This window comes from Cupressus sempervirens, chromosome 11, assembly GCF_028749045.1.
Source record: "Cupressus sempervirens isolate cs-2001-9-10 chromosome 11, ASM2874904v1, whole genome shotgun sequence".
Classification (NCBI taxonomy): domain Eukaryota; kingdom Viridiplantae; phylum Streptophyta; class Pinopsida; order Cupressales; family Cupressaceae; genus Cupressus; species Cupressus sempervirens.
The window spans coordinates 493187150-493193216 of record NC_143128.1 but is presented as its reverse complement, the minus strand read 5'-3'; the positions used below and the strand labels follow the sequence as shown (position 1 = coordinate 493193216).

General features: G+C 37.4%; 1 long non-coding RNA gene across 3 annotated transcripts; it reads left to right on the top strand.

Moving 5' to 3' along the window:
* Window positions 1-902: 902 nt before the first annotated feature.
* Window positions 903-4000, top strand: LOC149530520 (uncharacterized). Of its 3 annotated transcripts, none has more exons than XR_016358509.1 (2): window positions 903-1524; window positions 2736-4000. It is a non-coding gene; the product is annotated as an uncharacterized LOC149530520 (long non-coding RNA). The 3 variants fall into 3 exon arrangements; XR_016358508.1 differs by having other exon boundaries at window positions 1669-4000; XR_016358507.1 differs by lacking the exon at window positions 903-1524 and adding an exon at window positions 1960-2402.
* Window positions 4001-6067: the final 2067 nt, after the last annotated feature.

The following is a 6067-nucleotide window of genomic DNA, read 5'->3' as shown; positions in this document are numbered from 1 at the left end:
AAATTGGAGAAAATAAAATAACCCTTCATAAATAACAAAACACTATGATGGTGAAAAATGCATCCTAGATACACATTAGGGTACATTCTATATAACTTATCAATGATGCATTTTTTTAATACATTTGGACTGGTGTACCTATCCAAATTTCTTAGACCCAACTCTATACTTATCCCTATATTATGTGAATGTAATCCTAAAATCAAATTGGCATCTATCCAATCTCAATAATTAATCCAATCTTAGTAGACACTTATCTAACTTGGCCTTCAAACCCATATGACCCTAACCTAACTTGTTTTTCTATACTTCTTATTTTAAATACAATCCTAAAAGACACTTATCCAACTTGGATATCTAACCCATGTTATTCTAGTGTAAATAGATTTTGCATGATTTTGATTATAGTCCAATTCTAATAAATACAAGTATTCAACATGATTGTCTAACTCTTATGATCCTCTTTTAATTGACTTTTGTCTAATTCAAATCATTAATATGAAAACTTCCAACTTGACTATCTAATTTGTTGTGCCTCATTCAAAACAATGTATCATTTCAATATACATGTTGAATTGTGGTTATAATATTACAAACGACTTGTCAGCTCCTAGAATGCACCAATGCGTAAGTTATTCATACATAAATGATACGAATAACTTACATATAAATACATCCTAGAAAGTGAGAGTCATTTCGAACATATGATAATCAATAATATTGATCAAGCTAAGTGGCCATCTCCCAAGTTGCTTCCAAATATATTGTTTTAAAAAAAAAAGTTGTACTAGACTACCTAAGGAGTTCCACCCCTATAATTGCATCCCCTAAACCTGGACAATGGAGCCAAAACTCAACTCATATTAAAATGATGCATTGTTCTTAACGAGGCAAGGCGAATCTTGTAGCAGGTGAAATAAACACCCTGAAATTTAGGACTTACGGCCTCGGGAAACATGTTGTCGTCCATGCATAATGGATCTGAAGCCCTATTTGCATGTAACAAGATGTGCGGAAAGGCATACACAACGCTCCTCCATGTCTCATCGATGATCATCATTCATCACTGTGACAATTTAGCAATTCGTTTGCTAAACGGCAACAGCTCAGTATCAATACAAAATCTCGGATTGTACTCGAAATCTCCATTAAAGGAGTTGTTGAACAGCAGAACTCAATTATTTGCGTTGAAAATCTTCACCATAACTTAAGGCATTAAAAATTTGAAGTTAACAAAGGCATCTTGAGTCGGTACAATTCTGAGAAAAGCAGTCCAAAAGTTGCACATATCCATGGTAAATGATAAGATAAGCGAGCAAACGAACGGCCGAGAATGATTTCAATCTTCGTCCAACGCGTTCCGTCCGTCTTTCTTCTCGGGGTCAAACGACACAGAATTTTACGCTACGTGCATGTGATCACACGGTAACTCTATGACATCAGCCTGCAATCAGCAGAGCCTTTTCTCATTCGGGACCCGGGTCTACCACAGGCGCCCATGGAACCGACCGCTAGTTCTAAAAGGTAAGCTCTTGGAAATGGAAATAGATATTTTATTGTTCAGATCTGTTTTCCGATCTACAAATGGCTAGTTGTTGATGGATTTGTATGAAATTGTTAGAATTTGATTGGAAAAAATGTCTAATTTTGTCCTAAAAGTGTTTACAGTCCGAATTTGAGCTCCGGCTTAGGGTTAGAGAGGGTTTCCTGTGTGTGTGACCCCACTGGAGCTTAATTACTGTGATCGAGGGGAAGAGACAACAATGCTTGAAGTTAACTCTGGTCAGATGTCGGGACTGAGAACAAAAGGCCCTAAGCAGAGCAGAGGAATATCTCAAACCTAGGGTTTGGGGGCACCCGGGGCCCAAGAAACAGGGTTTCACGTGGTGACAGGGGAGGGAAGGGGATCGGACGGCAGTGAAGGCAGGGGAGAGGGGATCCGACGGGGGGCAGGAACAGGGGAAGGCAGGGAAAGAAGTAAAGTATGCGTATTAATATTATCCCTGCAAATTAGGGTTAGGGTTTAGAGGTGGACCAGTGGTCGGTGAGCGTTTAGATTTATGGGAAAAAGATATTCACGTGTGTCTCCGAATAATGAGTGAATGAATGCATGGTCATTGGCATTATGAGTGCTTGTATTTCTCGTGGTCTTTTCGTTGTAATTATTGTGGTGATGATTATAAACAGATCAGGATCGGAAGGAACTTGGACGGCCACAACTGAAACCCTTCATGCAACGCCATTCGCCGCCGTCTATTCAGTCGCTTACAGCATTAGAAAACATTTATTTTGGCTGTGATTTTTGTGTTTTCTTTCGGTTTTTGGCATTGAGAGAGAGGCGAGGGGATTTCTCTAGTTGTGGCTGTGAATGGACTGTGGCAGAAATTGTGGCCTTTGTGCAGGTGATGATGATTTGAGGAGGGAGGAAGACCTCAGTGTTGAGGGGAATGTTGTCTGGCTCGACTACATCACAGTCTTAGATGCCGTCGGACCAGGCTTCATTCCCCTCAATTTGACGCTTCCCAGATCCATTCTTTGTTTGCTTGTTTGATATTAGTTTACCTGACAAGCGATTTGATTGTGCTTTACAGGATTTAACAGGTTATGACTTTTGTGATTTACTTTATTGTAGAGAAGCACTGTAGAGATCTAATTTATGTTGTACGCTGTGCATTTCCATCAATTCTGTGCATTTCAGATCGCTTATCTGTTCGGCCACTGACATGCCATTGCAGGACCAACGTTCAAAAGGTTTCTTTATTCAAGTCTGGCTTGCTCTTTTTCTGTAGGTGAAGACCAAAGCCGTCGTTAATTGTCTGGCCTAAATCTGTAAATAAAAAATGGAAATTTGGTTTCTATTCTGTAGGGTTTCACTTTGAGGCTTCTGCACGGTAATTTGCCACAGAAATAAAATTGCTTTTTCCCAAAAACAAACCTAAAATATTGATTGTCGTCAAACTATTCTGGGCTTTGCAGCATCTTTGCTTTTGAAATTTTGTCGAATATCAGTTTTTGATCATTTTCCACAATTTCCTGGTCGTCGATATTTTCGGCCAGTAAAATAATACCCTTCCGATTCAAGTTGTTTTAGATTTTTAGAGTTTGCAACTGACGAAATATATATTTTAATCTGAATAGATCGTAAAAGCTGAGCAGATGCCCGATAAGACCTCGAACAGGGACAGAACACTGCTTTAGATCAGGTGAGATGTCTTCCAATTTAATTGTGCAGTGTTGTCAATCTTGGAATCTGATTCTGTTACGGAAACACAAATAAAGTTGCATACTGTTGATGATTTTTTGATTTTATTTGCTACTCCATACTGTTTGTTATTGGAACGTCGAGGGTTACTGTCACCAAAGCCCTAGGATTTGTCTGACATTAATGATCAGACTTCGACGAGGTTATGGTTGCCGTGGACGTAAGAGATTAATTTAACTCCAGGCAGCAACGGATCACGGGCTTTCCTATTGACAGATCCCCTCGCCGTAGTTCTAACCTTTATGGTTCTGGTTTCTTCATTTGATAATATTTTATGCTCAAGTTTTGAAGAAATGGTCATTAAGAAATATAAGATTCACGGATAGAAATATGGTTCTTTGCGAAGATTTTCAATGCTCAGATGTAGATTCTATGGCGTCTGCAACGGCAGTTTTTTATTTGCAGAATTTTATCAAATTAGTACTAACTGCATCTGAATTCTAGTACACGGATTTTAAATTGATATGGCCTTTGTAGCACTGAAGCAAATTGAATCGCTCTCTGAACGTTTCGCGCAGTAGATGTGAAACCAGCAATTAAGGCTTAAAAAGTTGGACGAATGTCCAAATACCAATAGCTCAATCCGCCAGGCTTGGTGTTGAATAGAGTAAATGCGAGATGAAGGATTGAAAATGAAATTGCACTGTCGATAATCTTATCACCAGCTTTGATCAAGAAATTTCTTACAGGAGGACAAATGAAAATGTTTTAATTCAAAGAAATCTCTTTTTCTGTTTATCTATCTTGACAACGGATCATAGAATGAAACAGTTGATTAATACGGAAGCAAACATCTCTACATTTAAATCCCCAAAACTAAATATGTAGTTAGTAGATTCTGTCTTCGGGATGTATATGAAATGATCGTCAGTAACAGCCCTTTTCAGCTTTATTCTCCGGTTGTGTGTCGCATTTCTCTCTACCTTCATGAATTTTCTTAAGAAAACTCCGGTGTTAGATCATTTCAACAGTTTAAACATCACACACTGGCCTAGCCTAAAATCTTAGGCTAAAAGTATTAAATAGTCAAAATTGATTTATTTTTTCAATCTTAATTTTTTTCTTAATATGTAATATTGAAGGGTGGCCATCTAACAATGGAGACACAATCATCAACATCAGAAGTGAATGTAATTACAAAGGTTAAACAATAGATGACATAAAACTCATGCACCTGCAGTCAGGGAGAATGATGAAGCAACAAATGTAAGCTGGAAAAAATAACTGACAGGTAAAACGATTTTTTCATCTTGACCCTAAACATTGATAAAATAAAATCATATATAAATTGATGTGAGAAACAAATTTTTTGAACTGCTGGAATATACATATTTTCGTTTTCTCAGTGAAGGCTAACCCTAAGATTATGAGGTACTGAGGCTTCGTTAGGCTTGATAAAATACTGCAATATTGAGACAATCCTGCTTCGAGCTTGTGAATAATTTAGCAGTGCAACAATAGTGAAAGAGATGAGTTTTGTAGGGTTCTTTGACTTCTTATATTGTTTATTTGCACTCACTTCAGTTGGGTAGACTGAGCGAAATAATTTGCATATTTTTATTTGTAAATGGACATTGATATAGTAGGTTAGTCTTGTTCATCGTACAACTTTATCATACGACAGCAAGTTCTAGCTTGACATCTTTTGCTGTAACACTTTTTGCTTAGGAATCAAGTCTTAATGTGATGTTTAAGCCTTAATGTGATGTTTAAGCCGTCCGTTTGCTGTATCTCTTTACTAGAAATGAAGTCAGTGTTCAGAATGCCCACATGAGGAGGCACTGCAGAATTTATTGAACTGAGCGAAATATTTACACCTTTATTTCAGAGCTTTGTTATGTAGATGTTTGAGAGCTGAGCAGTACAAGCCACGCATTTTATGTAGAGATTCTAATCACAGCTGTTTCCTTTCCCTCCTGGTCGTTTTGGTTTATTTCATAGATCATTAGTTTTAATCTCAACCGGTATGAAGCCAGGAAAGGTGGATTTCGCATATACATGGACAATGGTGGACGAGACTCGAACCTGTGATCAACGATGGATTTCTTTGTAAACCTTTAATAGTTGTCAACAAAGGTATTTTGCTGGTGTTAGACAGTAAAACATAACAGTGGTAGACGAGATTCGAACCTGTGCTCAAAGTTGCCTAAGTTTTTACTTTCCTCATTGGGCTGTATAATCAAGTGGAGTTATCTCACATCATTCGTGGTAATTCGTATTTATGTCGTACATCAATAGGTGTCAGCAACCGTAATCTTGGTTCTTTTTTCTTTTCATGTACAAGATGTCCTCTTACAGCTGCTTTTCCTGCAATATTTCTTGGCATTCAATGTATTTGTGTAACTAATTTTACTTTTTTTGTTACTTAGCTAGTAGAATGACTGATACAATAAAGAAAACACTGAGAGAATAGAGAGCAAGCACTGATAAATTAAGTCATCCCATTAAGGACAGATCTTGCAGAGCTGTTTGGGAAAACTGGAGCTAAAAGATACATAATTCACTTTAACACAATAAAGCTGTTACCTAATCAGTTTGATATTTATTGACTCGTAAGCGTAATGGCACCAACTCTGCCGTCTCTGCCAGTTTCTAGTTTAAACTAACATTTTTGATATCTACTAGTCAAGTGCATTCTATAGTCAGTGTCTGTAGCTCTTTCAGTTTTGTATTTTATATCGCCATATAGAATAATTAGGATGAGAACAGGCAGACAGTGGTTGACAGCAAAAAGCAATGCAGTCTGAAGATGACAATAACAGATATGAAAGTTTTTTAATAACATTAGACTTGTTAAAATTTTGG